This window comes from Lepisosteus oculatus, chromosome 16 (assembly GCF_040954835.1).
Source record: "Lepisosteus oculatus isolate fLepOcu1 chromosome 16, fLepOcu1.hap2, whole genome shotgun sequence".
In the NCBI taxonomy this organism is placed as follows: domain Eukaryota; kingdom Metazoa; phylum Chordata; class Actinopteri; order Semionotiformes; family Lepisosteidae; genus Lepisosteus; species Lepisosteus oculatus.
This window is the reverse complement of record NC_090711.1, coordinates 19,967,643-19,979,859: the sequence shown is the minus strand read 5'-3', so window position 1 is coordinate 19,979,859 and position 12,217 is coordinate 19,967,643. Positions and strand designations below refer to the sequence as shown.

Genomic DNA, 12,217 nt, shown 5'->3' with positions numbered 1-12,217 from the left:
CAGCCCCCCTATCGAATTCCTGAAGCCAAAAGGAAATTAAGGAAGAGGTAGAAAAAATATTAAAAATGGGGATAATAGAAGAATCCCATAGCAAGTGGGCTAGTCCATTAGTTTTGATACCCAAACCGGACGGAACTATTAGGTTCTATAATTTCAAAAGATTAAATGAGATCTTGCTATTTGATGCATACCCTATGCCCCGTATAGATGAGCTAATAGAGCGATTAGGTAACACCCGATACATCAGTATGCTAGATCTTACGAAGGGATATTGGCAAATACCCCTAACCAAAGAAGCTAAAGCCAAGACTGCTTTTGCCACCCTGGAGGGGTTATACCAGTACCAGGTCCTTCCGTTTGGTTTACACAGCGCTCCTGCTACGTTTCAGAGATTAATGGACAGAATACTCAGACCTCATCCATATTTTGCAGCTGCCTACTTAGATGTTGTAATTCATAGCACGACATGGGAACAACACTTACAACACCTGGATGTAGTAATTGAAGATTTGAGAGAAGCAGGATTAACAGCTAATCCAAACAAATGTTGTCTAGGGACCCAGGAAGCCAATTATCTTGTCGATACAATTGGGAGAGGAATGATCATGCCACAAGAACAGAAGGTGCAGTTAATTAGAATCTCGCCTAAACCTTCTACAAAGAAGAAAATACGAACATTTTTGGGATTGGCGAGTTACTATCGCCGTTTAATTTCAGGATTTGCCTCCATTGCTGCCCCAATAGAAAAGAATGTCTCGCAATAAAATGGGCCCTGGATTATTTAAGATATTATTTATTGGGAAGATGATTTATATTGTATACAGATCATCCTCCACTAACCTGGTTGTTAAGAAATATGGACAAAAAGGATTGAATTACACGATGGGGCCTTAGGCTCCAGAGGTTTCAGTTCTGAACGGTTTATAGACCCGGGAAGAAACAAGGTAATGTCGATGCCCTCTCACGAATGCATTTCTTTTTTTCTAGACAACCTGAGGACGGGGCTGGTGTCAGGGGCAGGGTCATCCAGGATATGTATTTCAGGAACGACCTGCTCAGTATACTTGACTTTGTCATCCACGTTGGATGATTTCACTGACTTTGTGTGAATTCGCTCATTGGTGTTGCAGCCTTGGCCTGGAACGTCTAGCTGGTTTGTAAGCAACCGTTACACCATTACACTGTTCTGTGGTGTCTGGGTCCGATTCAGAAGTCTTTTTTTTTTTTACATGCCAAGACAAAATTCGCACCCTGCCCTTTGGGATCAATAAAGTTTTATCTGTTATAGTGGTCGCTGTTTCCATATCCCGTTTGACAGGGAGATGCCGTGGGGGCAGGGTGGTCAGATCTGTCAGAAGGAGTGAGGGGATGTTTGAGGTTATCAAGTAGAGTTGAGGAGTAGAGGAGTTTATGGCCATATGGACAAGAACGGTGGACCTCGTATTCGTGTGATCTCTCAGGATGTAAACAGTACAGCAGCTGACACCACACAGTGTAGGCAGTGCATGGCGACAAACTGTAATAAACCAGAACAATATGTAGTACTGAAAGAAAACACATTGTAGACCATGTAGAAAGTGTGTGGTGCAGATGTGTATTGAGTCTGAGGCTGTTACGAGCACAGTCAGCACCAATTGACCCTAATTATTCGATCTGCGTTCCAAACCCTCTGCTCACTCCAAACCGACACTCGGTATGAGGAATCTTTCCGTCTCCTGAGCTCTCAGTACTTATGACCTTCAACATCTTGCTTGCCTATCGGCGACCCACTGCGGAATGGGCATACAGTCTGGGGAGATCACCCGGATTCTTGTAAATACTTCCCCGATTTTGCACCCCTGTTATACTTGTACTCAACTGCCACCCTATCCCTGTGTAACGACCCAACAGAGCCCAGTGTGTTGCTCTCTGGCGCTCGCTCATTCTCTCTCACTCTGCTGGCGCATGAGCACAGGGGTGCTGTGCTGGCTGTGCTGAAAAATAAAGCGCCGTTTCTCAGCCAACGAGGGTCTGAGTCACTGTGTCCGTCCTCGCCGAACCCAAAAATACTGGTGTCAGAAGCAAGAGAATGGACAATGAGCAGCCGTTGTCAGACTCAAGAGAAGCGCCGGTACCCCCAGCAGCCGAGCGACCCCCTAAAGCGCCTTTTGGGGGCGAGCAGCAGCCGTCAGGGGCCGGAACGGTTCCTCAGCGCCACCAGTGGTCACAGCCCTCATCAGGGCTATCCAACGGCGGCCCTCTCGGCAGAGGGACCCTTTCCCATGTCTCCTCAGTCTATGTGGTGGGAAGGAGATGCCAGACCAGCAGGGTCCAGCCGGCGCTGGTGCAACTGAGCTGATGGGGCAAACGGCTGGTCTCAGGTGGAGTTGGCAGGCCACTTGGCCACTATCCTGGAGGGGAAGGCCTTCCAGGCGCTGCTGGATATACCCGGGGACCAGCAGTACAACTACGCGGCGTTGGCGTCGGCCCTCCGGAGGCGTTTTGACGGGAGAGGCTGGGGGCCCCCGTCCTGGCCTTCCCGGATCCGACGCTGCCCTGTGTGCTGGATACAGACGCCAGTGAGATGGGGGTGGGCGCAGTGCTAGCACAGGAGGGGCCAGACGGGGAGAGGGTCGTCGCATACTTTAGCCGGGCGTTTGATAAGGCCGAGAGGAATTATTGCGTCACCTGGAGGGAGCACTGCTAGAGCACCACAACTTCTTCAACACTCGTTAGTTTGAGTCTTTGTTTAAGCTGTAAGTTAGTTTTACTTCTTAATTAAACATTTGAAACACTAATTTTGTAAGCTTAACATGCATTCCGTACAGAAATAATAGTTTTCTACAGTTGTTAAGCAGATTAGCAGGTAACTGACAAAGTAGATCACTGTCCACCACTGCCCGGTGATAGAACTTTAATATAAACAAGATCTAGTACCTGGTGCAGTTTTTACAAAACTTTTAATCAATCGAATTCCAGGTGCGAGTTCATAAAGCCTGAATTACGTACTATGCATATGTCTGCGAAACACCTCATCTACTATAAAGCTTTCAGTGCCTTGTGTATATTCTAATCTCAGCGTGGGCAGGGTGTGTAGGGACGGTTTTAGGCTGCAATTGAATTGGTGATCTGTATTCTTCACACCTGAAACATTGTTTTCTCTGAAAGCATTTTCTTCCCTGTTTAGCTGATCTTTTGCTGCCAACACCTTTTAACTGTGACTATATCCACGATATAGCACAGCCTCCCTTTAGGGAGAAAATGGAATACTGGTGTGTATTTTTTTCTTTAAACTACCAATACCAGCCATATAAAGTTTACATAATATATTTATGTTCCTAATTTAATATTGTTTATGAGCATGTGAAAGTCATGGTGAATCGGATTCTCAAAACTTACTTTGTATGATTGGAAACGAATACGTGATCGGATCAACGAAATGCTGTGGTGTTACTTTTTGTCAATGAAAAAAATAGTCTTCGTTTACAAAGACGGTTACAAAGAAAGTGGACCACGGTAATACTTTGAGCTTGCAGCCTGTCCAAGGTCATTCATTATAAATACTATTAGTAATATCTTCCGTAAAGACTTTGATGCATAAAATATTCCTGCATAATTAAAATATTCATGATAAAGGCGGTAGGTTGTGTACTTTTGTCCAACTAAGCAATCGTGCTTTTATAAAATATACCAAATTTTTAATGTTTAATGCTGTAATACAGTTTAAAATTAAGTCTAGAGAGTATACAACTTAAATTCTTAATTGGATAAAGATTGTCCCTCAGCAGTGATTGGGATTCAAAACCGGCGTTTTCTTGTGACCGCTCAAATGTTGAACATGAGGTTAAGCTTTATTAGCTCCTCCTGGCAGTTTTACACGGTGTTTCCGGATACTATTATCATAGCTGCGGTATTATGTGGCATATAACGATATGGCGTGATGTGATGCGACACGCCCGCTGCGTTGTACTGCAGCATACCTTGCTCGTTTTGAATGGCTGCATCTGTATCTCACATATTCAATGTCACATATCTCCGAAAATTCAAAAATGTTCACATGTCCACAAATGTTGTGAAATATACCCAAATGATCAATAACATCCCCAAAAGGTGTCCAAATATTCCACAAAGTTACCAAACATAACATGTCCCCAAATCTTTCAAAATGTCTCTGAATTGTATCCAAATTTAATTCCACGTTTTCCAAATGATTTATAAACACTCGTTAAAGTTCCCAAAAGATTCTGAATTGTAGCTGAATGTTCCAAAATGTCCATAAATATAATCAAATATTCCGACACGTCTCAAATGTTCAGTAACATTCCCAAATGTCACAAAGTGTTCCATAGTGTTGCCAAAAGGACACAAATTCCGTAATTATACCAATCATTCTCAAGAGGTTCCCCAACTTATCTATAACATTCCAAAATATTCCCCAAGAACTGTAATGTACTCAGATGAGCCCTAGAGGTTCCCAAATGTTGCAAAATGTAACCAAATACGTAGATAGTTACAAAGAAAGTGGAGTACAATCCTAATTTGATCCTTAAATATTTTATATCTGCAATTCCAAATCATATTCCCTATTAAAATGATTCTAAAAAGTATGCAGTTTTTTACTGCGCTCATGAGCACAAGTATTTATAGAAAAGGTTAAAATATAGCTTTTTTTTTTAAAGTATATAAGCTTAATACAGTCAGAGCGAGCACATCTATTATCGCCCTGCTCCCCACCTCACAACCTCCGCTCTTCAAATTCTGCCCTCCTTACTGTCCCCCAAGCCCGTCTACATTGTATGGGCGACAGGGCCTTCTCCTGTTATGCCCCCAAGCTCTGGAACTCTTTGCCCGAGGATATCAGAGTCACCTTCTCTAAACTCCTTCAAATCCAGACTCAAAACCCTCTTTTTCAGAAAAGCCTTTACTTAACTGTTTCCATTCTTCACCCCTCTGCTCTTGTTAGTACCACCTTCCACGGTCTCCTCTATTGTTATTGTTGTATTGTTGAAATTGTTATTGTGTCTTATCTTGTGTATTCTTATTTATTGTTATTGTCATCCTGTAAAGCGCTTTGAGAAGCCACCTTTAAAGGCGCTATATAAAATAAAGTTTATTATAAAAACTTTTCAAAATAACCACAATACAGTAAGTGCCTGAGTGAAATACTCTGATGCATAAAATGTTTATGAAGAAAGTGGAATACTATTGTGTATTTTTGCTTTTTATTAAGCAGATTCAAACATGCCCAGTAAAGAGATTAAATGAAGCAATCATTTCACTAACAACTAATGCACCACAGGTGCCACCTGTCGGTCATTTTGGCCAGCCAGTCACGTACTGGGTAGCCCGCAGATGATTTGCCAGGGTTCAGGATTGGCTACATCTGTATTAGGTAGAACAATATTTACTTCTTACTGTGGGCCACTGAAATACACGGGTAAGATTAACTTTAACTTGTAACAACACAAGGATGTTTTCAGGAGGTTTTATTACCATTTTGAAAGGAGCAAAGACATTTGCAAAAATAAAAATGCATAGTTTTGCCTACAGTTCAGATGGGAAGTAGGTGAAGTTCTTTCATTTCAATAATAGCTTTCACAGAATTAATGGACTGCTGCCGTTTGAATTCTAAATAGTCTCTTTTTTGTAGGGGAGCTGATTGGAGTGGAGTACCTGTACAGTTGGGCTGGAGAAGTTCTTCAAGACTATAGAGCAGTAATTGAGAAGCTGGAGGCCGATTCTGATCTGTTTGTTGATGAAGGTTTTGATGACTCTGAGGAATTTCTGGACCTGGCCGTCCTGCTGCTGCATCAGTCTTTCCTGGAATAATAACACCCCTCACCATTCCCTCCCAGGCTGAGAGCAGAACTGCAATGGAGACTTCAACTCAGGAATGTATGTTTACTATAGAACAGTTTTCAATTGATTTCTGACAGTTTCTGTTGATGTGTGTGGTATTATCAAGAACAATGAACACTGTGTATTCTATAATTTTTAGTCGCACACGCATCAATTAAGAAACCCATGCAGCAACTGATGACCTGGCAGCACTGTAAGAGACCCTTTCCTGCTTCACCACCCGAACTAATGGATACAGGGCTAAAGCAAGTTGCAGCAAATCATTCGCTGAAGTGACATCATCTGCTGAAGACCCCATTGCCAAGGATGTAAGTGCACATATAGCATTTCCTTCCACTTCCACCTGATTAATTAGATTAACTAGATACATTTTAACATGTAAATAAAAATTGGGATCAATTGCTCCCTTATCTAATGTTTGCTACACTTACAACACCTGGATGCAGTAACTGAAGATTTGAGAGAAGCAGGATTAACAGCTAATCCAAACAAATGTTGTCTAGGGACCCAGGAAGCCAATTATCTCGTCTATACGATTGGGAGAGGAATGATCATGCCACAAGAACAGAAGGTGCAGTTAATTAGAATCTGGCCTAAACCTTCTACAAAGAAGCAAATACGAACATTTTTGGGATTGGCGAGTTACTATCGCCGTTTCATTTCAGGATTTGCCTCCATTGCCACCCCAATAGAAAATGTCCCGCGATAAAATGGGCCCTGGATTATTTAAGATACTATTTATTGGGAAGACGATTTATATTGTATACAGATCATCCTCCACTAACCTGGTTGTTAAGAAATATGGACAAAAAGGATCGAATTACACGATGGGGCCTTAGGCTCCAGAGGTTTCAGTTCCGAACGGTTTATAGACCCGGGAAGAAACAAGGTAATGTCGATGCCCTCTCACGAATGCATTTCTTTTTTTCCAGACAGCCTGAGGACGGGGCTGGTGTCAGGGGGAGGGTCATCCAGGATATGCATTTCAGGAACGACCTGCTCAGTATACTTGACTTTGTCATCCACATTGGATGATTTCACTGACTTTGTGTGAATTCGCTCATTGGTGTTGCAGGCTTGGCCTGGAATGTCTAGCTGGTTTGTAAGCAACCGTTACACCATTACACTGTTCTGTGGTGTCTGGGTCCGATTCAGAAGTATTTTTTTTTTTACATGCCAAGACATAATTCGCACCCTGCCCTTTGGGATCAATAAAGCTTTATCTGTTATGGTGGTCGCTGTTTCCATATCCCGTTTGACAGGGAGATGCCGTGGGGGCAGGGTGGTCAGATCTGTCAGAAGGAGTGAGGGGATGTTTAAGGTTATCAAGTAGAGTTGAGTAGAGGAGTTTATGGCCATATGGACAAGAACATTGGACCTCGTATTCGTGTGATCTCTCAGGACGTAAACAGTACAGCAGATGACACCTCACAGTGTAGGCAGTGCATGGTGACAAACTGTAATAAATCTGAAAACCAGAACAATATGTAGTACTGAAAGAAAACACATTGTAGACCATGTAGAAAGTGTGTGGTGTAGATGTGTATGGAGGCTGTTACGAGCACAGTCAGCACCAATTGACCCTAATTATTCGATCTGCGTTCCACACCCTGTCCTTCACTATTCAAACCCTCTGCTCACTCCAAACCGACACTCGGTATGAGGAATCTTTCCGTCTCCTGAGCTCTCAGTACTTATGACCTTCAACATCTTGCTTGCCTATCGGCGACCCACTGCGGAATGGGCATACAGTCTGGGGAGATCACCCGGATTCTTGTAAATACTTCCCTGATTTTGCACCCCTGTTATACTTGTACTCAACTCCCACCCTATCCCTGTGTAACGACCCAACAGAGCCCAGTGTGTTTCTCTCTCTGGCGCTCGCTGGGGTGCTGTGCTGGCTGTGCCGAAAAATAAAGCGCCGTTTCTCAGCCAACGAGGGTCTGAGTCACTGTCCGTCCTCGCCGAACCCAAAAATACTGGTGTCAGAAGCAAGAGACTGGACAATGAGCAGCCGTTGATGTCAGACTCAAGAGAAGCGCCGGTACCCCCAGCAGCTGAGCGACCCCCTAAAGCGCCTTTTGGGGGCGAGCAGCAGCCGTCAGGGGCCACAGCCCTCATCAAGGCTATCCAACGGCGGCCCTCTCGGCAGAGGGACCCTTTCCCATGTCTCCTCAGTCTATGTGGTGGGAAGGAGATGCCAGACCAGCAGGGTCCAGCCGGCGCTGGTGCAACTGAGCTGATGGGGCAAACGGCTGGTCTCAGGTGGAGTTGGCAGGCCACTTGGCCACTGTCCTGGAGGGGAAAGCCTTCCAGGCGCTGCTGGATATACCCGGGGACCAGCAGTACAACTACGCGGCGTTGGCGTCGGCCCTCCGGAGGCGTTTTGACGGGAGAGGCTGGGGGCCCCCGTCCTGGCCTACCCGGATCCGACGCTGCCCTGTGTGCTGGATACAGACGCCACTGAGACGGGGGTGGGCGCAGTGCTAAAATACTGGTCGTCGCGCACTTTAGCTGGGCGCTCGATAAGGCCGCTAGGAATTGTTGCGTCACCTGGAGGGAGCTGCTGGCTGTAGTCTCGGCGGTCCGCCACTTCAAGCCCCATCTGTTCGAGACCCAGTTTAAACTGGGGACAGACCATGCGTCCCTCACCTAGCTGCTCAATTTCAAGGAGCCAGAGGGTCAAATGGATTGAGACCGTGCAGGAGTATGACTTCACGGTCATCTACCATATGCGAGGGACTATAACCTGGCCTCAAGTCCTAGAAGTTACCATTTTTAACATCGCTATCAAGCAGAAAAGGGTTATTAAGGTGATAAGTATACTTTTGAATTCAAGACAGTGGCTGCATTCATTTAGGGCTGCATCTTTTTTAACAAACGCAAGCTGAGCTTACTGTGACTAAAACGTACTACAAAAACTTAAGAGAATGTTTTGCAAAAACTGAAAGAATGTACTGTAAGATCAGAAAACCGAATGTTACAAAGGAAGATACAGGATGACTAAGTATTATAAAAATCAGATTTAATTAGAGGCTTACAACATAAAATTACTTCACTTACAACCCCCACAATAAAATACAGTATATTATACCATTAGCCAGCATAGAACTGAAGCACAAAGCAAATGCAAATTATTTATTCTCTTACATGGGTGCATACAAAAGAAAAGCTTTTGTTTGTTCCCATAAGTTATATTTAAACTATAAAGAAAAAAAGCAGAAAATAACTAGATAAAACTAAAGCTTTCTGTGCAGCAAGGTTTGATAGTCTATGCAGGCAGAAATACTGAAAATCTGATGATACTCTGAAAAAGATAAGAAAAGCATTTGTAATATTCTTTTGAACAAAACCCTGTTTCAAGTCTTTGCTGCACTTGGGAACCATCACTAATATAAACCAAAATAATCTTTTTAATTGCATTTCTACAAAAAAAACAGATTTTTACAGCAATATTTAAAATCTTTTAAATGCAGTTGATAGAAATTGATTTAACAAATTTCACATCTTTCAACAGAACTCAAAATATTTTAAATTACATTTTAAGACATGTTTATGTATTATTCCTGAGTTAAATATTTGAATCAGTACCGGATATAAAACACATTAAAAATCAAATTAAAGCCAATAATGACATGTTTAAATTGTTTTGAAGTGCCATTGTTATAAATTTACTAAATCAGGAACATTCCAACAGTGTACAATTAAAAACCATGATAGTTTAATCAAATTGACCACGCAATTCCTAAAACTAGTAGCAATAATACAGTTCAAGACAGTATTTCGACAAAAAAAAACTTTAGTTCACTTCAAAAGATACTTTACTTTTAATACAAATTAAGCAACCGGAAGTAGATTACAAAATTTGTTCGTGTTGTTTGAAAGCTGCAGTATTTAAAGAAAAATGTTTGCTTTGGATGTTAATGCTTTTAAAACTTTTAAAATCCTGTTTAACTGTAGGTCACGTTTTTTTTAAATGTGGTTTTATGAAAGAACTGGAAAAAAGACAACCGTCATATTTAGAGGGAGACGCTTCATTTTCTGAGGCGAAAACCTTCCACATAAACTGGGATCACTTCAGAAAAAAAACGTACAAAAATTCTCTAGATGAACGGTAAAATTTGCTACATTAGAAAATATATCTTTAAACAAATAACTGTATGTGCCATAAAAGGCAATTTAGTGGAAGAATTAAAAAAGTTTTGGATTTAAACCGAATCCTGAATAAAAATAACGATCTGTCTCCAAGTAACCCAATCACATATAAACATACTTTAAATCGTGGGAAAAATAACTCTAAACGTGTTTGTGCCCGTTAATCCCATGATGTATTTGAGTTTTACAAGCTCTGGTCTGGAATCAATACTTTTAGACACTCGGGTATGGCAGAGACAGCCCGGTGTGAGGACGGCCCTATAAGACATTTACCATGGTACATTTATGGTACCAGTACTATGGTACGGTACCCTGGAATTTTTGACAGTACCATAGTACATGTACCATGGTACTTATACTGTATACCATGGTACTCTTAAGGTACATTGAGTATGTGGTACGCTGAAACCTGTTTTATCCTATGATGTTTTGACAGAAGTATGGTACAAGTATGTAGGGGTACCATGGTACATAACCCTAGTTATTAAAATATGATTGATAGATAAATAGGCCCACTTTATTCACCCTGAAGAAGATTGCAGAGAAACAAGAAAGCCAACATAAAACGTACAGGCTATTTAAAACATTTTAGGTTCTGGAATGAAACACAAAATTCATTAACCGGTTAACTCCAAATGTATTAATATGTGCATCAATACAGAATATGATCATAACAGTACAAATACAACAACAACAACAACAATAATAATAATTTCACAGCTGAAGTTAAAGGGAGCAGGACATTTAAATGGAGACTGGCTCGTGTTCATGATACTGGTTCTGCTGGCCCACACCACACTGACCTTTCAGGATCTTTGCTGCATTAGGTAGCTTCTGTCTCATAAAGGCTCTGATTTCTGCTTGGGTCTTCTCGGGGAACACAGCCTTTACTTCAGCTAATGAGAGAAAGAGAGCAGAAAAATATTATTTACCTGAACAAAACAGCCTAAACGATGATTTCAGAATATAACCTAAGCCATCAATACTCACCAATTATAGCTTCAGCTTCCTCTCGGGACAGGGGTGGCCTTGTTTCACCGTTGACAAAGAGCCCAGGACACAGTGAGGTGCCATTATGCCGTAGTGTACAAGCCACGCATCAGATCATTTGTGTATTTTGCTGCAGTTGCCTGAGAACAGCGATCCCTCAATGTGATGAGCTGGACATTTTATAGAGAAAGACAACATTTGGAGAACAGCCATAAGGAAACAATTGAGCTACCTGTGTGCTTGCTTGTAGTACATGTGTGCACCTTCTGCTCAATGATAAAGCATTAGAACTGCAAATGGCTTTACACATACCCGAAAGTTCACTAAAAATGAGCCTATGTTAGGACTAAGTAGCGTTAACCTAGAGCTGTGGATACAAAGTAACGTTAGGTGTTACCTAATTACTGACTCTTAAGAGCACTTACCTCCTGTTGCAAGGACAGTGGCAGCGTGAGCCGTCTTCTTGCTGCTTTTAGGGTTTATCCACCACACCACGTATTTTCTGTTGTGGTCATCCGGATAATATTCTTCCTCTAGCATGTTTAGCTTGCCCACATCTGTGGCACCATCATTAAAATCAAAAAGTGCGTACATATTGTTATGCTTCTGTAGGTACAAAGATGCTGGCTGTCACAGTAAATGTCCGTGATGTCAATTACTACTTGATCACGAGAGAACAGTTTAAATATTGACGCCAGTGTGTGAGTTCTGTACGTGTGGCTCTCTCGTTTTCGCTGGGAAGAAGTTTAAAAAAACGTATGCACACATGGCAAAATTAAAAAATCTATAAACAGTATCTGACATATGACAAACAGTGTGAAGTTCCAAGGACTACAAAACTGCATTGAGCAGGAGCAGCACGTCACAAAACTCAAACCCAAAGGCTCTATGTGTCTTCAGTATGGCGACAGTCAATCATCATTATCTTTTTAGAGAGGTTCATGACAATTTTTACAGATCATTCATTTGTATGTGTTTTGTCTACCACACTCAGTTACAGTACATTCATTTGTCACAGTGGTAAAATAAACCATGGTACACTTAAATGTACCATGGAACTATTATGGTACATAACATAGTACACTATGGTAGAATGAATGTACCATAGTGTACCCACAGATGTACCATGGTACATACCATATTGTACCCAGAGTACTATAGTATACCATGGTATACCATGGTACAATTTCGTATGGGGCAGAGTCTCCTCACACACAAGCCCGCTGCCCGGTGT

General features: G+C 42.0%; 1 long non-coding RNA gene across 7 annotated transcripts in view; it reads left to right on the top strand.

Moving 5' to 3' along the window:
* LOC138223292 (uncharacterized) overlaps window positions 1-12,217 on the top strand; it is a 45,283-nt gene that overhangs the window by 17,050 nt on the left and 16,016 nt on the right. For 4 of the 7 annotated variants that reach the window (XR_011181709.1, XR_011181708.1, XR_011181714.1 and 1 more), the window contains 4 exons: window positions 988-1,157; window positions 5,630-5,874; window positions 5,978-6,146; window positions 6,771-7,774. This is a non-coding gene — a long non-coding RNA (uncharacterized lncRNA). Of the gene's footprint in view, window positions 1-987; window positions 1,158-5,629; window positions 5,875-5,977; window positions 6,147-6,341; window positions 6,410-6,770; window positions 7,775-12,217 lie in introns of those variants that run through there. The other 3 variants (XR_011181713.1, XR_011181710.1, XR_011181712.1) reach the window with 3 other exon arrangements.